The following is a 26,681-nucleotide window of genomic DNA, read 5'->3' on the forward strand; positions in this document are numbered from 1 at the left end:
CAATCTTCATTCTTACCCCAGGTCCTAGGTAACTAATAATTTGGTTTCTGTCTTTGTATGTTTTTTCTTATTCTGGAGTTTCACATAACTGAAATCATTCAGTATGCAATGTTTTGTGTCTAGCTTCTTTCACTTAGTAGGATGTTTTCATTTTTACCATTTATGTTTAGGTCTAGGATCCATTTTGAATGAATTTTTGGGGTTTAGTGTGAAGATTGTGTTAAGGATCTTTTTAAAAATCTCTCCAAATGCTCAGGTCACTATCTCAAGGGTTTGTGAGTTTGAGCCCCGCGTGGGGCTCTGTAGAAAGTGCAGAGCTTGCCCAAGATTCTGTCTCCCTCTCTCTGTCTGCCTCTCTCCCTCTTTCTCCCTCTCAAAGTAAATGAACTTAAAAAAGTTTTCTCCAAAAAAAAAAAAAAAAAAGTTTTCTCCAAATGGACATCTAGTTATTCTAGAACCATTTTTTGAAAAGATTATTCTTTCCCCCTTGAATTATATTAGTACTTTTGTAAAAAATCAATTATCCTATTAAGTATGGTTCAATTTCTAGATTCCAAATTTCCTCCATTCATCTATATGTCTATCGTTATGCTAATACTGAACCATTCTGACTACTGTAGCTTCCTAGCAATTCTAAAAATCAGGTATTTTAAGTCCTTAGATGACTGTGCTTACATTTTTTTTGCTGCTACTTTATGCCTTTGCATTTCCATATAAATTTTAGAATCATTTTGCCAATTCCTATGAAAAAGACTGACAAGATTTTGATTGGGATTGCATTCACTCTATAGCTCAGTTTTATGAGAACTGCCACCCTAACAATATTTACTCTTCCAATTCAAAAACATGGTGTATCTCTCAATTAATTTAGGTCTTCTTTAATTTCTGTTGGCAATACTTTGTAGTTTTCAGTGTAAAGGTTTTGCATATCTTTTGTTGAATTCATTTCTAAGTAATTATACAATATTACCGTGGTTTTTTGTTTTTTAATTTCATTGTTGGATCATTCATTGCTAGTATGTAGAAATACAATTAGTTCTTGTTTATTAACAATCTTCTACAGCCTTGTAAATTCACATACTCATCCTTTTTTGCAGATTTCTTAGAACTTTCTATACACATGCCACCTGTGAATAATAATTTTACTTCATTCTTTCTATTCTGTATGTCCTTTCATTTCTTTTTCTTGCCTTACTGCACCAGCCATGACCTCCAGTGTAATACTGAATAAAAGTGGTGACAGCAAACATCCTTGACTTGGTCTTGATCTTAAAGTGGAAATGCATAAAATCATTCACCATGAAGTATGTTAATGGTTTTTTCATAAACATCCTTTATCAGGTTAAGGGGGGTGCCTTCAATTCCTACTCTGCTGAGAGGTTTTATTGTAAGTCTGTACTGAATTTTGTCATCTGTATCTACTGGGATGCAAATATATTTTTTTCAACTTTATCTCGGTAGCATGGTATATTACATTGAATTGATTTTTTGGAAGCTAAACCAGCCTTGCATTACTAGGATAAATCCCACATGGCTATGATGTATTATTTTTTTTATATACTGCTAGATTTAACATGCTAATATTTTGTTAAGGGTTTTTGTGTCTTATGTTCATGAGGAATATTGGCTACTATTTTTCTTTTCTCACAATGTCTTCATTTGGTTGTGGTAACTGGGTAATGTTGGCCTCATAAAGTGAGTTGTGACATTTTTTACTCCTGTATTTTGTATTCAACATACTCCTGTATGTTGAAAATTTCTGTAGGACTGGTATTTTTAATTCTTTCATGTTTGTCAGAATTACCAGCTATGCCTTCAGGGTCTGGATTTTTTTTGTTGTTGGAAGGTTTTAAATTACTAATTGAATTTCTTTATGTAAGTCTATTTACATTTTCTATTTCTTCTTGAGTCCATTTTGGTCATTTGAATTTTGCAAGGAATTTTTCCACCTCATCTAAGTCATCAAATTGGTTAGTGTAAAGTCGTTCATAATGTTCCTTTATTATATTTTTAAGTATCTATAAAATAGATACTTAATATTGTTAATTTGCATCTCCTTTTTTCTTGATCATTCTAGTTAAAGGTTTGTTAATTTTATTGAACTTTTTAAAGAACCAGCTTTTCACTGATTTTCTATTTTCTATTTCCTTGATTTGTGCTATGATCTTTATTATTTCCTTTCTTTTACTTATTTTGGGTTTAATTCACTCTTTCTTTGCTAGCTTCTTAAAGCAGCAGCTTAGATCATTGATTTTAGACCTTTCTTTTCTAGTAGGTCTTTAAAGCTACAAATTTCTTTGTTAGCACTGCTTTAGCTATATACTGATTATTTTCATATGTTGTTATATTTCTATTTTCATTTGGTAAAAATATTTCCTAATTTCCCCTGTGAATTCTTCTTTCACCCATGGGTTACTTAAAAATGCATTATTTAATTTCTACATATTTGGGGATTTTCCTTATTTCTTTCTGTACTGATTTTTTTGTATTGATTTTTTAATTTAATTCCTTGTGGTTGCAGAACACAATGCATAATTTCAATTTTCTTATATTTACTAATACATTTTATGTGTGTGGGTCAGTAGATGGCTCATTCTGATGAATGTTTCAAATCCACTTTGAATGCATTGGGTATAATTTATTGTAGATGTCAATTATGTCAACTTGCCTTATTCAAGTCTTATTTACCCTGTTTTTCTGCCTACTTATCCTACCCATTGTTGACAGAAGTGTACTAAAATCTCCAACACTAAATGTTGAACCATTTCTCCTTTCAGTTTTGTTGGCTTTTTGCTTCCATGTATTTTGTGCCTCTGTTACACTGATATACACTTAGAATTTTTATATTTTCCTGTTGTATTCATTCCTTTATATTTATGAAATGTATCTCTCTGTCTCTAGTATTACTCTTTATTTTAAAATATATCTTCACTGGTATTATTATAGTTACTCCCAGCATTCTTGTGCCTGTTTCCTATGGAGGAGAATCACCCAACCTCATCATTCTGTGATTACTGGAAGATGCAATTATTTTAATGATGAAAATTAAATACAAATTTAAAAAGGGAATATAATGATAGACTCAGAATATACTTTTAAAAAGGAAATGTTGATTATAATTCTACACTAATAAAATGAAAAAATACAGATTATATTCCTTTATCCTCTTCTATTTCCCCCTGCCCTAGAATTAATCACATGCTATTAACATTGGCTACACTTGGAGGGCAGGATATGAATGGGAAGTTAGGATACAGAAATGCATATACAAAATGAAAAGCAAAATTTTCAAATAATAATTTGTCTCCTCCTTTGTTATACTCATTTTCTTTCCCTTGTCTAACTGTATCAGTGTTGCACACCAACACAAATAAGAGAAGTTATTGATTGTTCCTTATGTTATTCATAACATGAATGGAGTGTGAATCTTTCATTATTAAGCCTGACTAAAGCTTCTGGTTTGGGACATTTACTATTTAGTATGTCAAGTCATCTTTTATTAAGGTTATGTGTTTATGTGTGAGTGATTAAGAAAATGTATGTGTACATGCGCGTTACAGATTTCCTAGTGTTAATATGACCCATTGTAGGGGCGCCTGGGTGGCTCAGTCGGTTAAGTGGCTGACTTCGGCTCAGGTCATGATCTCACAGTCCATGATTTCGAGCCCCGCATTGGGCTCTGTGCTGACAGCTCAGAGCCTGGAGCCTGCTTCAGATTCTGTGTCTCCCTCTCTCTCTGACCCTCCCTCATTCATGCTCTGTCTCTGTCTCAAAAATAAATAAACATTAAAAAAAATTAAAAAAAAATATGACCCATTGTATTTCTAGAATAAATGCCATTTGATTGTGCAGTGTGCAGGTGTATGTTTTCACAAACTATTCAATCCATTAGCTAATACTTTACATAAGATAATTAATACCTGAAGTGAGGCTGTAGTTTTCTGTGTGTGTGTGTGTGTGTGTGTGTGTGTGTGTGTGAAAGAGAGCCTTTAAAACAGTCTAAGAAGTTTCATAATAGCTTTTATTATACTGAGTGTTTAAAAGAAGGATAATGAGGGGACACTAGCCTAGTAGGCATTAAAGTTTCAGTTATAAAAATAGTATATATAGTATTGGCTGATGCAGATCCAGAGAAAAGAACTCAGTACAGCAATGAACACAAGTAGTTGCTGCAATTTTGTATGGGGAAAAAAAACCCCAGAATTTCTAAGTGAGGTAAAAGGATAGATTATTTACTAGATGATCCTGATAGCCACTTGGAGGGGGAAAAAGTTTAATTTTTACTGCTTTAAGATAAAGAAAACTTTAAAATGTTTCTGAGTAAAACAAAAGACTTGAAGGAATGGAGAAACGTATCATGTTCTTAGATAGAAAGACTCAAATTCATAATGATGTCAGTTCTCCCTTAAATAATCTATACATTTAACATGATCCCAATTAATACTAGTATGATTTGTGTGTGCAGAACTTATTATGCTGATTCTAATGTTAAAAAAAAAAAAAGAAAAGCAGAAAACTCAGGAGAGAGGAGGGAAAAAAGAAAGGAGAGAAAAGGGGCTAGTACTACCAAATATTAAAATATATAATAAAATCACAATAATTACATGGTTAAGATGTTCATAGCAATAGAACAGAAAATTTAAAATAGACACAGAATGTATTATATAAATAAGGATGTCATTTCAAATCAATAGAGGAAAGACCATTTGTAATAACTGGCTGGACACTTGAAAAAAAGAGAGGGTTCCCAACTTACATTCAGATAAATTCTACTTAGAATAACAATCACAATGTAAAAAAAAAACAAAACATAAAAATACAGTAAGTACACGTGAGATGACCCTTCTACATATAAGTCTTTCCTAAGTGAAATCAAGATGCCATAAAAAGATTGATAAATCCAATTATACAGAAACAAAAATTCCTGTATGTAGTCAAAAAATACCATAGGCAAAGATAAAAGATAAACTAGTAAAAATTATTTGCTACTCATATAATTAACAATGGGAGAAATCCCTACTGTATATATAGGAACAACCCAATAAAAAATGGACAGAAGGATATGAACTGAGAGTTCACAGAGAAAGAAATGCAAGTTGCCAAAAAATATCAGATAATTACTCATCTTTATTCATAATAAAATGCAGATTAAATGATCTATCTCACCTACTGGATTTTCAAAATTAAAAAAAAAACTGCTAAAACACACAGCAAAAGAAACATATTGAAAATAAGGGGTAAACAGATGTAAGATGAATCAAAGAGGTCCAACAACCAAATACTTGTTATTCCAGAAGAAATAAGAGAAAAATGGAGAAAGAAAATTAAATAAAAAACATATGAGCTGGAGAGACCTACATGTTTAGATTAAAAGACAACTGAGCAGAATAAATGGAAAAAAAAAATCCTGCATACTATTGATAAAAGACAAAGATAAGAGCCTAAAAGCTTTTACAGGGGGGAAAATAGGTAATAGGTAGTATGTAAAGGGACAATTATCTGACTGGCAACAAACATTCTTCTCATTAATAACCGTGATGAATATTATATAGGTGAAACACTGGATGTTAACTGCACTGGAATTAAAAAAATAACAAGTGAAAAACTATGCAGTAATTAAAATCTGTTGGAAAACAACTGACCAGGAATTCTATGCTCAGCAAATTATCATTGTAAAGAAAAAAAATAAAGGTATTTCCATGGGTTTTCCTTCCATGAATCAATTCTGAGGGACCTGATTTATTATTCTAGCCAACCACAGATGGAAGTCAAGAAAGAAGAAGATATCCTATACTAGAAATGGTGGAACTGACCCAGTGGCCAAACAACATAAATAATAAGAGAAAGCAATCCTAGGATAAAGTTTTATCAATTGTAGGAAGAAATAAACCCAAGCTAGAAGATGAAATCTGTATGGCCCAAGTAAAAAATATTCAGGAAAAAGAATACAACTGGCTCTAGGCAACAGATAAGGAAATTGAGGAGTTATTAGTGGTATTAAAGACATGTATATAGAGTGTACACGACTATTTTTACAATAGAAAAAAAAGGCAATTGGAAACTTTGGGGAAAAACTCAAAATATGTAATAAAATTATGCTCAAAACATGAAGCAAAACAGCACAATTTTGAGAAACTTATACAGTGTATGAAAAGAGGAACCATGTGACTGGAATGCTAAAAATATTCTTTGTGTGGCTCATGATGTTGAACACATAAAGAAATCTAATCCTAGGGTTCTTAGTTGTGGAATGAAACATTTTTACATAATCATTTTAATATAACTAACATTAGTTTCAACTATTAAAATCTACCTATAGTCAAAACATAAGCAGGGTTAAGTATGGTTGTAGAATAGAACGTAAATGTTACCATTACTTGACAATGTAAAATTTGTATAACATTTGTATAACATGGTGAAAGGGTAGGAAAAGACTTGAAAGGAAAAATAGAATAATATTATCATTGTCTAACATAGTGGGGAATCAGGGCTATTACTTAAAGTTGACATGATACAAAATAGACATTTGACAGGGGCATCTGGGTGGCTCAGTCAGTTAAACTTCCAACTCTTGATTTTGGCTCAGGTCATGATTTCACGGTTTGTGGGTTCGAGCCCCACACTGGGCTCTGTGCTGACAGCATGGAGCCTGCTTGGGATTTCCTCTCTTTCTCTTTCTGCCCCTACCCTGCTCTTCTCTCTCTCAAAATAAGTAAGTAAATTTAAAAAGAAAATGGAGATTTGAGTATATTAAAAGTAGAAAGATAGCAAAAGCTAAACAAACGGAGAATCAGATAGTGAGATGCTGATTAAACATGGTAACAAAATTAAGAAACAAAATTTCAAAATGAAATTAAAATGCTCAAATTTACTTTAATAATCTTCAAGACCAGTGGCTATTTATAGAGGCAGTTTTTCAAATTCTCTAATGCTCCTATTATTTACCAATGCATATATTTCAACTTAATATTGGGGAGGGTTACTATAGGTATTTGCTTTTTATAAACATCCTTGAGAAACTGAGGAACTCTATTTGGAAATCTTTATAAGGTATAACAGTTTTTTAAGTGTTTAGTGTATGTCAAAGTATGGTACCCTAATTTCCATTTTCTTGATTTCAGTTCCAGAAATATTGGCAGAAAAAGTAAAAAGCTGACAGCTGGGTATAAGGATATTACAAGATGACTCTAATTATCTAAAATGTTTCTTTTAAAAGAACAGTTGCTACTAAATATTTCATTGCTAACATTTGGTTGAAGCCATAGCTATGTGTATTCTATGGCACACTGGATCTGAACCTTGCAGCTGGTGGTTGATTTCCATCAACACCTTAAGGCTGAAGTCTACAGCAAGGCTAAACACATTTAAACTATGAAAATGGAGCTTTAAAAAATATGATGGAGAGGTGTCTGGGTGGTTCAGTTAGTCTTTCAATTTCGGCTCAGGTCATGATCTCGTGGTTTGTGGGTTCGAATCCTGCATCAGGCTCTGCGCTGACAGTGCAGAGCCTGCTTAGGATTCTCTCTTTCTCTCTCTCTCCCCGCCCCCAACCCCTCCCTCATTCCCTCCCTCTCTCTCTCTCAAAATAAATAAATAAACTTAAAAAAATATGACAGAAACCTACTTGAATACTTATACATATATAGATAACTTTTTGTCTTAGTTGTTGCAGAAAATGTTACCGACATAAATGTCAGCTGAATTTAATTAAACCAGCATTTGTGGAAACCCCATCAGGTACTATAATATGGTTTCTGCAAGGGATACAAATAAGCATCACAAAGTAGAGCATACAGGGCTGGATGTGAAACAGGGACAAAGAGCTTAATATCCAATAACCAGTTCTTAATCTGGAGGGATAGGTTTTATTTTATAAAGAGTATGATAAAAAAGTTTATTGAAACATCCTTTTTTGTTTATTTTTGAGAGGGAGAGAAAAAGAGAACGGGAGAGAGAGAGAGAGACAGAGCATGAGTGGGGAAGGGGTACAGAGTGAGGCAGACTCGGAATCCAAAGGAGACCCCAGGCTCTGAACTGTCAACACAGAGCCCAACACACGGCTCAAACTCAGGAACCAGGAGATCATGACCTGAGCCAAAGTCAGACGTTTAACTGAATGATCACCCAGGAGCCCCTATTGCAACATCTTCTGCCCCAAACATGATCAACTGATAGGTGAGTGGAGGGGGATGCTTAAAAAAGGGATGTGTTTGTGTGTAATTTTACTATGACAGTCTACCTTTCCTGTAAGGACCAGAACCAGAAGAGAAGCCAGGTTATCTTGGGGGTGTGAATCTTAAGTCTGTAAACTCCCAAGATGGGTAACTAACCAAATACTTAAGACCTCATTTTTCTCACTGAAAAGTGGAACTAATCACTCCTCCCCCATCTTTACTAGATTGTTAATTACATGACATACATGTATTTTAGCAATTATTATGGGTCAGGCTTATGCTAGAAGTAAAAGATAAATAAAATGACATCTCTGACTTCAAAAGGCTTATCATCTATTGAGGAAGACAGATATGTAAATAAGTAAGCAAAACTTAGTACAGTGTGTGCATGCTGTAATAAAGAGGCCATAGGAAACAGAGGAGGGAGAGACGGACTCTGTCTAGGAGAGCTGAGTCCAGGAATACTTTACATAGTTTACACAGAAGCTCAAGGTAGTGTGCCAGGTCAACAGGTTATTGGGTAGGAGCAGCCATAGCGAAAGGGGCTCTGAGCAGCAGAAACAGGATGAGCTTGATGAGCACAGGAGTCCAGAAAGGCCTAGGTGAGCTGAGGCAGCTCACAGTGGCTAGACTGCAAGGTGTTCAGTGGGAAAGTACAGAAACTATATACAGAAAAGTGGGCTGGTGCGGAATTGTGAGACTGATAGTAAATTAATGAGATTGCACTTTATTCCAAGGTCACTGTTCCTCAAAATTCTGTCCTGGGATCACATGTATAGGACCAAGAATAGGAAGTCTTGTTAAAAATGCATGTTCCAGGACCAGAGATGCACTGAATCAGATTTTCTGGAGTCTGGGTAATTTACATTTTGGGAGGGGGGATAATTTACATTGTAACAAGTTCCCCTGGTGATTCTTATACACCCAAAGCTTGAGAAGCAGTAATGCAGGCCACAAGGAACTACTAAGCTTTAAGCAGATCAATTTTGTATTTTAGGATGAGTGATATTTTGGCAACTATGTGGAAGCAGTGTCAATCTCTCCCCTGTTCTCTTCCACAGAATCTATTTATTATAGCACATTCATGAAATTCTGCTAGTTATTTACATGTCTGATAATTCTGGCAGCAGTGTGGAAAGTGAAAGTGGAGAGACTAATTGGGGTATTTAGTGATACAGGAAAGAACTAAAATAAGGCAGGGACTATGAGAAAAAATGACAATGAAATCAAAAGCCATTTCTAAGAAAGAAATACCCAAGATCTGATGGTTAATTGAATTTTGGTGGGCCAGAGAGTTTGATAAAGTCAAGGTTAACAGAAATTCTTAGCTTAGCAAGTAATGATGTCATTAACAGAAAAGGATCATATAAAATATAATTGTGAAAACATTTTGAAAACTGGAAATCTGAGTGTAAGATATTAATCAGGTTCCTTTCTAGAGCACTTCCCACACTTCTCCTTTTCTTAACTTAGATGTGGATTATATTCATATTTCTTTCAATGTAAAAGTAACTCATGCTTATTATAGAAATTCATTCACTTAAAAACCGACTGAAATGTCTGTTAAGATCTGGGACTCTGCCCTGTACCTACTTAAAATGCAATGGTGTACAGATGAATGAGGAAACAAAACAGTGAAAAATGCATCTGAGACAACCATTATTACCATTTTTTATGTACTCACGGGTTTTTTTTTCTATGAATATTTTTTAGTTTATTTTTTTGGTTTATATAGTTGTGCTCATATAGTATAATGATTTTTATCTTGTTTTTTTCACTTCAAAAACATTTCCTCAAATTATTGTAAATTTCTCATACACAATAGTGATCTATGACCACCTATTTCTATGGAAGATATAACTGAATACATTTTTACTTACTGAATACTTAAGCTGTTTTAAAATTTCCATTATTATATAAAAAACCATAAAATACCTAGGAATAAATCTAACCAAAGAGGTGAAAAATCTATACACTGAAAACTACAGAAAGCTTATGAAAGAAATTGAAGAAGACACAAAAAGATGGAAAAAGATTCCATGCTCCTGGATAGAAAGAACAAATGTTGTTAAAATGTCGATACTACCCAAAGCAATCTACATATTCCATGCAATCCCTATCAAAGTAATACCAGCATTCTTCACAGAGCTAGAACACATCATCCTAAAATTTGTATGGAACCAGAAAAGACCCCGAATAGCCAAAGCGATCTTGAAAAAGAAAACCAAAGCAGGAGGCATCACAATCCCAGACTTCAAGCTATACCACAAAGCTGTAATCATCAAGACAGTATGGTACTGGCACAAGAACAGACACTCAGATCAATGGAACAGAACACAGAACCCAGAAATGGACCCACAAACGTATGGCCAACTAATCTTTGACAAAGCAGGAAAGAATATCCAATGGAATAAAGACAGTCTCTTCAGCAAGTGGTGCTGGGAAAACTGGACAGCGACATGCAGAAGAATGAACCTGGATCACTTTCTTACACCAGACACAAAAATAAACTCAAAATGGATGAACGACCTCAATGTAAGACAGGAAGCCATCAAAATCCTCGAGGAGAAAGCAGGCAAAAACCTCTTTGATCTTGGCCACAGCAACTTCTTACTCAACACGTCTCTGGAGGCAAGGGAAACAAAAGCAAAAATGAACTACTGGGACCTCATCAAAATTAAAAGCTTCTGCACAGCAAACAACCAGCAAAACTAAAAGGCAACCGACAGAATGAGAGAAGATATTTGTATACGACATATCAGATAAAGCGTTAGTATCCAGAATCTTTAAAGAACTTCTCAAACTCAACGCCCAAAAAACAAATAATCCAGTGAAGAAATGGGCAGAATACATAGACACTTCTCCAAAGAAGACATCCAGATGGCCAACTGATGCATGAAAAAATGCTCCACATCACTCATCATCAGGGAAATACAAATCAAAACCACAATGAGATACCACCTTACACCTGTCAGAATGGCTAACATTAACAACTCAGGCAACAACAGATGTTGGTGAGGATGCGGAGAGAAACGATCTCTTTTTCATTGTTGGTGGCAATGCAGACTGGTGCAGCCACTCTGGAAAACAGTATGGAGCTTCCTCAAAAAACTAAAACCAGAACTACCCTATGACCCAGCAATTGCACTACTAGGCATTTATCCACGGGATACAGGTGTGCTGTTTCGAAGGGACACATGCACCCCCATGTTTATAGCAGCACTATCAACAATAGCCAAAGTATGGAAAGAGCCTAAATGTCCATTGATGGATGAATGGATAAAGAAGATGTTGCATATATATACAATGGAGTATTACTCAGCAATCAAAAAGAATGAAATCTTGTCATTTGCAACAACATGGATGGAACTAGAGGGTATTATGCTAAGTGAAATCAGTCAATCAGAGAAAGACAAAAATCATAGGACTACACTCATATGAGGACTTTAGAGACAAAACAGATGAACCTAAGGGAAGGGAAGGGAAACAAAAATAATATAAAAACAGGGAGGGGGACAAAACAGAAGAGACTCATAAATATGGAGAACAAACAGAGGGTTACGGGAGGGGTTGTGGGAGGGGGGATGGGCTAAATGGGTAAGGGTATTAAGGAATCTACTCCTGAAATCATTGTTTCACTATATACTAATTTGGATATAAATTTTAAAAAATAAAAAATAAAATTAAAAAATTTCATTATATATGATGCTGCAAAAATGAAATTATGGGATCAAAAGGTATGTTAATTTTAAAGGCACAAAAATTGCTGACTTGTTTTTTTCCAAAAGAGTTCAATCAATTTAGACTGCCAAAAGAAATATACGAACAAGCACATTTCATGGTATATTCACCAGCAACAAAACCATTAGAAAAATTTCCTGGTAACTCAAAAAGTGAAAATATATCACTGCAACTTAAAAGTTTCACTTCTTTGATCATCTGTCAAGGAGAAACATTTCCCCATTTTCTTTTATTTTCACTTTAGTAAATGAACCTGTTTTCTCAAGTTCTTTGCTCATTCATGTACATTGAACTTGGTGCTTTTGAAAGCATTTGTAGGAACACCTTAAAATTTAAAGGTAAACGTTTGGCTTTCTGCAACTGTGAAGTTGGAGAGATCCTGGCCAGGCCAAGGATGTTGGATCTTATTGGTCTCCCAGCCGTTCAACCCTTCCCTGGAGCCCCAATAAAATTAGCTGATCCACATAAACAAATAGAGATAAACCTCTGTCTGCTACATATTTGCAAATTTCTAATCCCAGTTTGCACATCTTTAATTTATTCATTTGTATTGGGGGGAGGGAGGTGGGAGAAAAGGACGAAATAAATGGCAATGTTCTGAGTCAATGTAATAAATTTTCCCTTCATGAGTCCTTCCAGTTCTTTAAAGTTTGGAAGGTATTTCCCCATTCACATAAATTTTTTTTTTGATTTTTAAAAAATGTTTTATGTATTTTTGAGGTGAGGGGGAGGGTAGGAAGAGGGGCGGAGAGGGAGGGAGACAGAGGATCTGAAGCAGGCTCTTGTGCTGACAGCAGAGAGTCTGACACTGGGCTCATGACTGGGAGATCATGACCCCAGATGAAGTCAGACGCTTAACTAACGGAGTCACGCAGGTGCCCCACATAAAATATCTTTCTTAAATGAAACTAGCATAAGGATATTTACTCTTTTTCATCTAACTCTTCAATTTACCTTGAATTTATTTTGGTATATAAGATGACAGAAAGATTCAAATTTATTTTGAATACTATTTACTACTCTCAAAAACATGCACTGAATGTCTTCCTTTTTCTGATTTCTGATGATTCTTTTATTATATTTAGAATATATATTTCTGGGATCTCAATTCACTTTCACCAACTTTACTATCAGTGCTATGCCAGTACCCTACTCTTTTATTTATTATAGTTTTACAGAGTGCTTTGATATCTGATAGGGCCACAGGGTTATTAGCTCTCTGGCACTGTTCTTGGTTTTTCACCCAAGTTATCTCATTTTTACCTCTAGTTTCTTGGACAAAACTAAGAATTATCTTGTTAATTTCTCAAACATATTAAAAAAAATCAGAATTGTGCTAAACCTCAACCTCTAAGTTAACTTGAGAAAAACGGATATTTGTTAATAGTTGGGGCTTCCCATTCAGGCACATGATGTTTTTCTCCCTGCAACCCCCAACCCCCCACCCTGTGCGTATCCCAGTAATTTTCAGGTTTCTCCACAGGGGCTCACACATTTCTTATTAACATAATTTTATATTTTCTGTCCTTGTTATAAGCGACTTTTTCTACCATATTTTCTAAACAATTACTGCTATTATAAAGGAGAACTACTGAGTTTAAAGTATTTTCTTAAATCTAGTTACTCTACCTTCCTATTAATAAGTTCTAATAACTTCTCAGGTGACTCTTGGTTTTCCCAGGAATGCAATCATACCACCCAAAAATGGGATTGTAGAGCTTTTTTTTTTCCCCCAGTATTTACTACTCTTCATTCTAATTCATTTCTTATTATATTGGTCAGAACATCCAGAGGAATATTATATAATAATGTAGTGATAACAGGTCTCTGAGTTTTAAACACTCATTGCTTCTCTAGTGTTTCACTATCAATTTTTACTTTAGCTTTTAGTTTGGTATGTTTGTTAAGGAAACTTCTCTTTATTTCTGGCTTTTAAAGGGACAAAAAGAAATTATTATTTTCTTTTCCATGTTTACCGATATGTTTACTTTCCTTATCAGATCTATTGACCTACATATTATAAAATTTCATATTTACCCATCTTTGCATTCTTAGATATTTGATAATCATAAAAGACAATATACTTAATTATTTTTATTTCTATTTTATTCATAGCTATTTGAGTTCTACATTCATAAAGTTTGCACAAGCTCATTTCTGGAATACAGCACCCTGGAAACATCTCTTTCAGTCACTAGCCATCTAGTGACAACTTTTCAGGCTCACAAAACCTAAGTAGCTTGTTCAGTGTCATGTGGTTGGCAGGCAGGTTAGATATTCTGGTTCTGATCTAGAATTATAAGCAAATGTCCCATTTCAGTGCATCAACCCTTATATTCTCCCCCAATGTGAGAGAGAGCATCTCTTTTCAGCCCTTATCTTCTGGACAGCTAGAAAGACGGGCACATGGCAGCTCAGGGTACACTCTTCTCTTCTAAGACTCTAGGGGAAGTTCCACCTCTCCACACAGATCATTCAAAAAGTGGGTGTTTGTACAAAGGGAATGAATATTCCATAAGGAGGTGAGAGTAACATGGAGATATGTTACCTTATTTATATATGTCCCGTCTTTTACTTTTTCCCATTTCCCTAGGTGAAAGTGTTAACAGAAACCTACTCAGAGTTTTCATAAAATAAATTCTGTGTAACATGGCTGAGTTTCCTTCAGCAAAATAAGTAGTTAATTCTTAACTTTAATTCCTAGGTTAATCACAATGACACAGTATGGCAATGAACGCTTGGTTAGTACTAGGGGCAGTCCACGGTCATGTTTTGTTTTGTTTTTGGTTTGTTTTTTTCATTATGCATACCACCCCCTAGAAGAGACGAAATTCTATATGTAGTTTTACACATATAAAAAAATGTTTGAAAGTATGCTTAGTAATTCTTTAAAAGTAACAATGAAAAACTTTGAATAACTGTGCCAAAATTATAGATCCTTTGTAAAGCAATCCCCATATAAATTAATTATAACAATTCATGTAGTTTTAAAAAGTACATGGACTTTATTGTTTACTATCAACCTGGTGAATGAGAAATACAGACAATAGGATCATCAACTTGAGAAGAATAAGTTATGGTGTGTGACCATCAAGAGCAGTCTAAATTGCTAAAACTTAAGACGTGAGAAAACATAAACACGTATCTTTACCAAAAACTTAAATATGAACTAATACTCTCATTTATGTAAAGTGCCAATACGATGATGCCACAAAAACTTGTATCAACGATGCCAGGTAGGTAACTTAGTAATTAAAAGCAAAGAATTAGAGCCTGAGCTCATGTTAAAATCAAAACACATGGTTGTTTTCCTTATTTTCACATACATGACTTGTAAGGTTTACACAATGTCCAATGAGTACAAACCAGGTAACAAACAAAATGATATATAAAAAGAGTAAATACTGTATTTAATAAAGACTTCATAACAAGTATCATGGGTAAGTGAAATATAAGCAGCTTCCAACATGACATAAGAATTCTATAAAAGTTTTGTAATATAGGGACTATATGACAATAGGACACAACTACAGACTTTAGTGCATGAGGGAGGACAAGGAAAGGAAATGACTGGTAGCATGAAACAAGTGCTACTTCAATGGCTATTGAATGCTATTAAGATATCTGCCAGGGATTTTGAGATTCCAGGAATTGACAGGGAAAAATCAATCCATGGGAACATCAGACTAGATGTGAAATATGTACATCCATTTCTTAGTATCTTCTGCCCATCAATACCTCATTCCCATCAAGTTAAATCTCCATGTGCAAGTACTTCTCTTAGGAGTCGGTGTGAAACACAATTCAGATTCCTAGAGTTAGAATGAAATTTTAAGTTGTAATAGAACAAAAAGAACATTACTGCTTAGTAATCAAGAAACTTGTTAGAAGGCAGCCTTACTGTTCACTCTCTAGAGACTGGATCCATTAGTAAATCCTCAGAATGGACAAAATTCAATTCACTACATAATGTTAAAGCCCCCAAATAAACTGATGAATAGGACACAGTTTGTGCTCTCAAGGAGTTTACAAATATTTGTTGAGTGTTTACTACCAACTAGGCACTGTCAAAAAACTTTAATGTATTAGTCATTTAATCCTCACTACAATGTTATGATGTAGGTATTGTTATCATCCCTCTTTTACAAACACGGAAATATGTGTTAATAACCCAGAGAATATTTAACCCAGACAGGGTAAATAACTTGCTTTAAGCTAAAAAAACTACTAATCTCCATAGTCTGGCTCCAGAGCACATGCTCTTAACCATTATGACGTACATTTTGGAGAAAGAAAAGAAAACTAAAGAAGCCTAAGTACACTAACTGTATTTTGTGAATATTCGAAGACTGTCCTGCCTTCAAATATTCCTACTGTCAAATTACTTACCTTCATTTTGATTGGGGAAAAAAATTATTTGCAGGAGAAGTGTACTAATTTACATGCTTAATATTTATACTCAACAAAAAGACCACAACATGATACATTTAACTGTTTTAGTCATCTACATTAGGAGATACATTTAACTATACAATAATAGTGTCCATGAACATTATTACATGGCTGTAAAAATTACTACCTTTTATTGTACAGAATTAGTGAAATTGAATTTGAGGAAATCTGGAGTCCCATAATATCATTAAGAAATTTGAAAGTTGGTCATTTCTAGTGAACAGAAAATGAACAACCAATCTCCACACTATAAAATTACTAATATTCCAGACTGCTCTGAGTGTTGCTACCATTATAATTATCAAGACAAGTACAGAAGCTGCTTTGGAAAAGTCCTGTTCAACTTTTACAACTGCTATGTAGTTAGAGAAAAAGAATACAGGGGTGCCTCGGTGGGCCAGTTAGTTGAGCATCGGACTTTGGCTCAGGTCCTGATCTCCTGGTCCTTGAGTTCGAGCCCTGTGTCCGTCCGGCTCTGTGCTGACAGCTCGGAGCCTGGTGCCTGCTTTGGATTTTGTGTTTCCTTCTCTCTCTGCCCCTCCCCACTCGCATTTTGTGTTTCCCTCTCTCTCTCTCTCAAACATAAACAAACATTAAAAAAAAAATACAAGTATCTTTCATAAATACTTTAAGAAGCTGCCTTTCGGGGTCTCAAATGCAACTAATAATAGCCATTAGATTTTAAGGAAATCTTCATATAGAAAATAACTTTAAAGTGATGTTACTATGGGGTGCCTGGGTGGCTCAGTTGGTTAAGCGTCCAACTTTGGCTCAGGTCATGATCTCACGGTTCACGGGTTTGGGCCCCATGTCAGGTTCTGTGCTGAGAGCTCAGAGCCTGGAGCCTGCTTGGGATTCTGTGTCTCCCTCTCTCTTTGCCCCTCCCCTGCTCACGCTCTGTCTCTCTCTCTCTCTCAAAAATAAACATTAAAAAAAATTTTTTTAATGATGTTACTATTAATATTTATAAATAAAAAATGACAGTATCACACAGTTTTTCCTTTCTTTCCTGTCATGTGTGGTTTGATTTCAGATTGGACTTTAGTAGTTCTAGTTTCAATCTTTTCCCCCACAATTTTTCCCATTAATGATGACATGCTCTATATTTGATGACATACCCTACAAACCTATATTATTCACAGAATAGTAGCTTAGCTGGCGAAAAACTTCAAGGTTTTTGCACTTGCCAAGAAGTTAACCTCCTCAGACTCCTAAGGAAAACACACACACACACACACACACACACACACACACACACACACTTCACTCACTTTTTAAGCTAAAGGCAGTCAATTGTTTCAAAATGCAACAATAGTACTTTCAGGTCTAGACCTGTAATAAGTCCATCAAAAAAGTACTTGAAAAAGTACAATCTCTCAAAGAAAAATAAGGTACAGAAATGTGCTTAGCTTGTTGAAAAATGAGTACATACTCCAAATAACATCTCATAATTTGAACAGTTTGTTGGCTACAAAATATTCAAACCCTGAAGGTGAGTAATTTGAACGTTTATAGAAACAAATCAGTGGCATAAATACCAATGCTTTCCAATCAAGGACAATTATTTTGTCATCTTTCCTTATATTTGTACAAAAAGGATATATCTAGAAAAAAGGCTTACTATGCCTCTTGATTTATAGTCCTAAGATTAGAACACATTTTCTGAAAAACATTTAGTGGGATAGGTCATCAAAGGAAATTGTGGAACATACCTTCCTAGAAGTCTTTAACAAGTAGGGATGGTGACCAGAGGTATTAAGGGTGCTTGGACAGGTTTGCTGGCCTTCATAACTCTGTCACCTGGTGTGCAATAGATGACCTACTCTCAATGCCTATCAGTCATTTAACTGCTCTCAATGCCAGTAACCAAAACGGCCACTCCTACAGTAAGTCTGATTCTATAAAATCCCTGATGGTTTCAGAAAGAAAAAAAATCTTTCCAGTCCATTCTTTTTCTGATGGCAGCTTGTCTATGCCACAGAATTTCACACAAGAGCCTTCAAATATGTGCAAATTTATAAGCAAGCAGACAAAAAGATTTTAGCTTCTGAAAATACAACAGACATGGACTATCCTCCCTCGAGGGAGTGGCTTACTTACTCTTCCCTGAAATCAGAAAAAGACTTTAAAATACTAGCAATATCCCAGAATTTTGGAATAGCAAAGAACATTAGATGTTTTGTAGGTAAAAGAAACAATTGTTGAAAGGTCAAGCTCTAAAACCAAACAGCTAGTTAACAGTTCAATACAGAGTCTAGATTTTAGATTCTTGATCCAATGTTCTTTTCATCATAACACACAGCCTCTCCTTAACCTATCAATCTTTGTTAAAATTATCTCTAAATAGCAATAGAAATCTGCAACTACTTAGCAACTTACAGAAAAGTGTTTCTGATATACTTCAAACCTATACTCAATAAATGATCAACTAAGACTGGCACAGAGCAATTTACCTAGTTTTAGATAGTTTGAAGTATATAGCTACAAACTGATAAAAGAAAATTATTTTGATTCTCAATTATGATTCTACTGTGAAAATATCAATGCTTAGTGGCCAGTTATATCCAGGCACTATGCTAGGTGCCGAAGATAATAGGAATGAACATCCTGTCAAAAAATTTATGCTTAAAAATATCTTTATCATATTGTTTTAAATTTCTATAGTGCTGGTATTTTTTTTAATGTTTGTTTATTTTTGAGAGAGAGAGAGAGAGAGACAAAGTGTGAGCAGGCCACGGGTAGAGAGGGAGACACAGAACCTGAAACAGGCTCCAGGCTCTAAGCAATCAGTACAAAGCCTGACTCGGGGCCTGAACTCACAAACTGAGATCATGACCTGAGCTGAAGTTGGGCGCTTAACTGGCTGAGCCACCTGGGTGCCCCTCTCTATGGGAAGTTTGTACGATGCACCTCTCCACTGAGTCTTACTAACTCCTGAGTTAGTATTCAGTTTGGCAAGAGAATTAAGATCAGAGTAGGATGATTCTATCCTGGTACAGCTTTTTCAAATCAAAACACTTGACTTTTTTTACACAAATATTTAAAATATGATGTGTACCAGATAGGTATGGTCTGTAGAAATTCTTACTACATTTTAAAATCCCACCTTTATTTCAAATGGCAATGCTGGCTTTGATACAAAGACTCCTTTGTAACAACTGCAATTATATGCTAAAGGTTACTAAAACTTAATCTAGCAATTTAGATAAATTATCAAGGTAACTACTAGAATACTACAGAAAAAATGAGTATTTAATTGTTGGGCTAAATATGAAAAGTGTTATTCTTGTATTAGATGTAAACTTAAAATAATGATTAGTATGTATACATTCTTCCTTAATAATTTTATGTAATTTTAGGGATCATTTAAATTATCTCATTAATTACATGAGTTACTTAGCAAGCAACATATTAGAGTTCCTATCATCTCAATGCAGAAAAAGAGGCAAAAACTTGACATAATCTGCCTCCTCTCCCCCATACACATATATAAAGCAGCAGTTTGTGGCTGGAATTCAGTCCATTAGTCCTCTAGATCAGAGCTCTATAATCCACCCTAAGAACAGCTTCACCTTAATAAATATTAAACTTGAAAAAGCTCTAAGGTACCACATTTATTACAAATTTACAAATTCTTTAGTGGAACATTTTAACTTTAAACTCCCCAAACTATGTATTTGGGGACAGGGAGAAGAAACACCTAAAAATTCCTTAACCAGGATCAATCAATCAGTTCATAGAAAAAAGGGTTAAATGTGAATAAGATATATAGCTATACAACATTACTGGTATATCTAAGGTCTAATAACCTTTTTTGAATGATGGAAATCTCAAGCCTTCAAGTTGAATCCTCAGACTTCATTCACTATGTGTTGCTTCAAATTTCTTTATGCCCTAACACTTCAGTTTCTTCTCCCCACAGTTTTCAGTTTTTATTATAGAATTTTTCTCCAAAATGGTAATAAAATTCACTTTAAACATAAACTTAAGGGAAAACTCAGGCATGCCAATTCGATTATATAAAAATAAGATCGGTATCAAAAAACTTTAGCAAAGAGATATTAGTACACTGTAAGGTTGCTCTCTATTACCAAATAAATCCTAAGATAACTATATAAAAAACATGGCTCCCAAATAAACAATTTCAGTCTGTTGATATTTGAAATTGCTACTGTGACATCAGGAACAATCTTATCTTCTGGAATTGGCCCTGACCAGAGGTATATTTCCTATATCTCCTAGAAATTACCAAATAATGATTCCTGAGTTTTAAGCTTTGGTGAACAGAGACTTCACCAAAATTGCTGGGTCTTCTTTTTATAAATCACCCTTAGTTTTAATTTGTCCCCTTCTTTTGGAGTGGTCAAGTCTGATTTCACTTATCTTTGTAGATGGTATAAGGTCACCAGACTCTCTCCTCCTTCAAATTATAGATGTATTGATAGTTTAGCATTTGATATCCTGTCATGATTGAAATTTCTAAGCACAATTATTTCCCAAGCTAACACGTGGGTATTTGACAGTCTAATGGGGTTCTAAGAAAATGAAACTAAAAGCCACAGTTGTTTTGGTGCCTAGTCACATCTGTAATGCTAGCACTCAGCAAAGTGGAAAACAGGATTTAATACATAAACTATGTCTTTCTGTTATCTAAGTCCACTCATGAGATCTAACCTCCTAAGGGGAAAGGAAATGAAAATTTATTAAGTACCTAACACAGGACAAAAACTCTTTTAGATCTATATTATCTCATTTAATTCAACAACAACTCTACTGAATAGTAATTACTCCTACTATGCAGATTAGGAAATCTGTCTAAAGTAATCCTGACAGCAACTCTAAGAGCCAGGTATTAAACCAAGGAGCTTCAGATTCCAAAACCAATTATTTTTAGTTTTTTGGTACTCATAAGACTTTAAGGCCAGATCACTGAGTACCATGTAGAGCACCCAGTACAATCTCTCTGTGTTACTGATGAGGAAACAGAAGCCCCAAAAGACTGAGACTTACCCAAGGGCACAATGCTTGTAGTGAAATGGATTTGAATTCAAGTCTCCTGATTTCCTGGGCAGTTCTGTGCATAATAATAATCCTTATTTTTGTTTGTATGTGTTTGGGGTTGAGTCACACTTGATATAATTCATGTATAATTTATAACGTCTCAACTGTCTCTAAACGAAATTATATGTGTGGCAAGTTCAGGGATAGACACTTTTAGTGACCAAAGATATTAAATGTATTTAGCAGAAGTAAAAACTTAATTGGTGTTCATAAATTATTACATGTTGTAAAAAAATCTGTTGCCAATATATTTATTCAGTTAATAAGTGCCTATTATCTGCTGGCTACTGTGCTTGGCAATAAGAATACAACTGTATATAAAATAGAAAAATTCCCTATCCTTCACATAGAATTTATATCCTGGTAGAGGATACAAATAAACAGTCAATTATAATGCAGTGAGTCAATGCTATGACAGTAGGAATACAAGATGCTATGGGAATAGGAGGCAGGGATACCTAACCCAGACTAGACTTTTAGGAGGAGGAGGTATGAAAGATGAGTAGGAATCAGCTAGTTAAGGCAGAGGTATGGAGTGCGCGAATATTTAAGGAAGAACATTTGCACATGAAAGCAGGGAAAGGTCAACGAAGCTGTGGGAGGAGAAATTAACCTAGAAAGACAAGCAAGGACCAAATCATACAGGTCCTTGGAAACAAGGGCTTTACAATTTTGTATATTAGAATTACCTGGGGAACTTTAAAACAAACAAACAAACCACAGATGTCTAGGCTCCATTTCAAACCAATTAAATCAGAATCTCTGGGAATGAGGCCCTGGCACTGGTAGTTTAAAAAAGCTAACTAGAAGATTCTAATGTATAGCCAAGATTGAAAACCACTTTTAAAGCTATATAAGGAATTAAAAAATATGCTTATTACTGGAAATCATGAAAAAGGTGGTCTTAAGTAATTAACTTTTCTGGGCCTTAGTTTGTCTATCAGAAAGCAGGAAGAAGCAAGTTAGAGATAGTCTGATATAGTGAAAGGAGTCAGAAAACATTGGTTTTGTCAATGAATCTGTCACCTGACACCTGTATGACCTTAGATTAAAATGTCACTTCTCAAAGATAGTGATACTGCCTGCCTACAGGACTGCTGTAATTCAAGACAACACTTAAGAAAACAGCTTAATAAATGGGCTAATAAAATAGAAACTAGAATATTCCAAGATTTATGCTGCCAAAATTGCACAATTTTAAAGGTCATAAATATTTTCACCAAGGATGAAATCTTGTATGATGCTTAAAGAATACATTTCATTCATTTAAAGAATAATGCCTACCTTGGAATTCAAGATATTAAAAAAAATAAAATAGGGAACTGATCCTTTTAATGCTATTCTAGTTGCTAAAGAGATCAAATGGGATTAAGTTAGCTCTTTTCAAATAAACAGATCAACAGAGCAAATGCCCTTTAATGGTAACAACAAATATTTAAAACTCCTTTGTTCAGTAAAGGGCTCTAATCATGAAAGCTACACATAAAGTAAACTGTCTTAGGAAAAACATTATTATGATCTACCTTATTATACAAGTATTTTATTTATAAATTTAGTGTTTTTTTTTTTTTTTTTTTTAAGGAATACTTCTTTGGGATGGAGAGGATCTTATCCTCACAGGAAGGAAGCTCTGCCTCCAGAAGGACTGTTCCATACACAGAGCCAGGCAGTCACTTGTTCTTTTAGCCTCCCTTTTATACATATCCAGCCCATGAGAATATACACTTTCATGAAGTAATCTTTCAGTTCAAGTACAGTATTGTATCCAGTGATATCTCTTTCATGTTATATCTAATTTACTTAAAATTTAAAAACTTTATATATATTAAAACAATTCTGCATTTACATGTGTGGCTTATTTTGAATTCTTCAAGTAAAACTGACAGAAATGCCTTTCAAACTTTATACTCATAGTTGATAGAATATTAACTTAATATTAATTTACTGTCTTGCTATTTCCCCCATGGAGCTATTACTATTATGATGTGCTATCATTTCTTTCAATCACCTCTTTTGTGATTTTAATAGAAAACCACTTCATTTTACAATGATGAAAATTGCACAAGAAACTTGTGAAAAAAGTTATGGATGAAATTTTAATTTTATCCCAAAACACAGGATGAGAAAACTTAAAAAACGAAACAAACACCAACACACACACACACACACACACCACACACACACACACACACACCCCCACCCACCCCCTACTGGGCCCTCTTCAGATAATTTTGGTTGATGACACTGCAGAACAGTTAATCTGATAATTAAAATTTTCCATACCATGTGATGTTTAGCTAGAGATCTACACTATCAACCAGAATTCAATACTTCAGTTAAAAAATCTTAAAACTTGAAAACACAGACATATTAACAAATTCTTACACTTGCAGTTGCTCTGAGGGCTCCTTAATAAAGACGTAAAGTGTTCTGATCTATCCAAGTTAAATTAGCAACATGGTTAACTTAAGTATTTCCAGGTCTTAACATCACACAATCCATCACACAAGCAAATTTGTAATACCCGAAGAATCTATTTTCTAAGCAGGAAAACATGCAACCAAAATTGCCCGCAGTGGTTCAAATGTTGGCCATTGAAATCACCCGACTTGAGTTACCAGGAGTTCATCTACCCAAGTTTTCTGGGGGTTCTCCCAGGCCTCACAAACTGGATTCAAAACATCATCTCACAAACCCATGTCCCGCATGTGCACAAAGTCGCTGGAATGAGGAAGCTTCTCAAAAACGAAATCACAACTCTAATTCATTAAAGAATATGCAGGCTGTTTTCTACAAAGCCCTCTCTTGTCGCCCTCCCCTTATCGTTCATATAACTATGTAAACAGTTCCCCCGTTATTGACATCTAAGAAAACAGTTTTCGATCCCCAATTCTGGGAACAAGCCACCATCACTATTCCTTTAGCATCCTAAAATAAACCCCTCAAGCCGCGGTCAAAACACTGGCGGAACGTCTGGTGTTTACATAGCCCAATCCTGGGCGTACCCTACCTTTCTGAACCACTTAGGAGCTATGAAGCAGACATCGCATAATAGACTTAGTAAAGACACAAATCACGAGACAGTGTCTCAGGTCTATGAATGAAAGATCCAATACGTTTGATTGTCTTGGTTAAAAGGGGGAAAAAAAACAACCTCGGGAGGAAGGGTGGGAGGGGAACTGCGGGGTGGGGGGAGCGGTTTTCCTTCCCTGCCCCAGCCGGGCGATTTAAACTCAGCGTGAGGCAAACACAGGGTCGCCCTGCTGGCGGGGCCGGAGTCCTGGGGCATGACAGCAGCCCCTCTGGAGCAGCTCGCGGCTCCGCCAGGATCCCTCACGCCGCGCTGCTCGCGGCAGCCCGGCCACCCGCGGCGGGGTGGGCGTGCAAGGGTGCGGGGGACCGAGCCACCGCGACCGGGGCGGCGGCCCTTGGGTGCGCTTCCTCAGATTCCAGCCGCCCATCCCCAAAAATGAGAAAGGAAGGAAACGAGGAGCGAGGCGGCGGCCAGGGTGGAAAGGAGAGTAAGCCGCGAGCCCTCGCCTCTGCATCTGGGTGAGGCCAGCGGCAGGCGGGGAAGAGGGAGCGGCGATCGCTGGCGAACTCCGCCGCGGGCCGACGCTGGGAGACGACCCGTGGGTAGCCCCCGCCCAATACGACGGGCGCGCCGGAGAGGCCCCCACACCCACCCCGTTCCCATCCCAGCCGCGCCCGCTCCCAGCCATTCCGCGCTGTACTCACGCTCGGGGCTCCTCCAGGCTCCGCGGCTCTAACCGCATCGGGTCCCAGCCCCGCGGGCGGCGGCGGCGGCGGCGGCGGCGGCGCCGAGGGAGAGGAGAGCGGGCGGCTCGGCCCCCGCCTCCCGGCCCCTCTCCCCCGCCGCTCCGGAGCTGCCCGGCCGGGCCCGAGCCCTGCCTCGCCGGCGGCCCCAGCCCCAGCGGCCGCGGCAGCAGCAGCCCTAGACCTCAGCGGCCGCAGCGGCGGCACCGGAACTGCCGCTTTCTCCTTCTAGCTCCCTCTCCTCTCTAGCCCCCGCCACACGCCCCCGCCCCCGTCTCCTTTCTCTGTCACCCTGTTTTTTTTCCTTTTGTTTCCAGAATAAACTTTATTGGTCTCTTTTCCGCTCACATCGTGTAAACAAACAACGAACTCTTCCCCACCCCCTCGACTCCCCCCCTCCTCGGGCAGAGGAGGGTAAGAGCTGAGGAGGGGCTGAGCTTACAATACCCCGGAAGTAGATGTGCAAAGGAGGGAAGTGAAGTTGCGGAGACCTGGAGGGGGCAGTGGGCAAATCGGGTAACAGTGTGCCAGTGCGCCTGCGCCTTGCTTTTCCGCCCGAAGTTCGGGTGTTTTTTGTGCCCGGGTTGGGGGGGGGGGGGGGCGGTGCTCTGGCGCGCGGGTGTTTATGTTCCGTCTTTTGCAGCAGTGGGGATGTTGTGTCATCTTAGGACGGCATATGTGTTGTGTGTCCATTTCTGCGGGCACCAGGCAGGCCTGGGTAGAGAAATAGTGTTAGGATCGAGTGAGTTCATTTACGCTCTTGGAGGAAATGAGATTTCCTCGTGTTTGGGAGCGAGAGAAGGGGCCTCGGTGGCTAACCGCGGCTGTCAGTGACTAACCAGAAGCGGTTATGGATATTAGAAGGCATTTTACAAAGCGTTACTGAGTGTCCTTCTGCCAACATAAAGTTAAGTTGTAGCCCAAATTGGAAGAGAAACTGCTATTGCGCTCTGCAATCCTTTGACTCACTCCGGGGAGACCTTTTGCAATGCTCTTTTTTTTCAGATTTGAACCAGCTTGTAGGAATAAATTCTGGCTTGAGAAGACAAGTTTTTTTCGCGTAGTGTCCACAGAGACTTCAGAAAAGCCATCTCAGCTATAGATTAGATTGAAGCTTTGTGCTGCGTGCCATAGAAACCCACTCTCCCCACCCCTCCACCCCCCCTTTTTTTGAGAGTAAAGAGATCTATTGCTTTTTGAGATCGCTACTGGTAAGGGTCCAGCGTTCTGCGTATTTCTCCCCCTGGTGGTCTTTCATTGTATTGAAAAGGCAAAGGAAAGTGATTGAAAGTCTTCGATACAAGTCCCCAAATATCCGTTTTCCCTTCAATTTTTTAAGTAGAGGACTTGGAAATGACCCGCCCTAGAGATGTTACAGGCAGTTTCATTTGTCATCCAAGCGCCAAAAACTTGACCAATAACCAATTTTTGTTGGAACACCACACGTTCATAATCGTAAATGAGATCCATTCCTTT

General features: G+C 36.7%; 1 protein-coding gene across 1 annotated transcript in view; it reads right to left on the minus strand.

The window, feature by feature from the left end:
* The window catches only part of PIK3CA (phosphatidylinositol-4,5-bisphosphate 3-kinase catalytic subunit alpha), an 81,214-nt gene extending 55,631 nt beyond the window's left edge, over positions 1-25,583 (minus strand). Inside the window, exon 1 of the mRNA XM_027061390.2 lies at positions 25,167-25,583. The gene's annotated coding sequence lies outside the window, so the exon portion shown is untranslated. The remainder of the gene's footprint in view (positions 1-25,166) is intronic.
* Between the last annotated feature and the right edge of the window lie 1,098 nt (positions 25,584-26,681).

This window comes from Acinonyx jubatus, chromosome C2, assembly GCF_027475565.1.
Source record: "Acinonyx jubatus isolate Ajub_Pintada_27869175 chromosome C2, VMU_Ajub_asm_v1.0, whole genome shotgun sequence".
NCBI lineage: Eukaryota > Metazoa > Chordata > Mammalia > Carnivora > Felidae > Acinonyx > Acinonyx jubatus.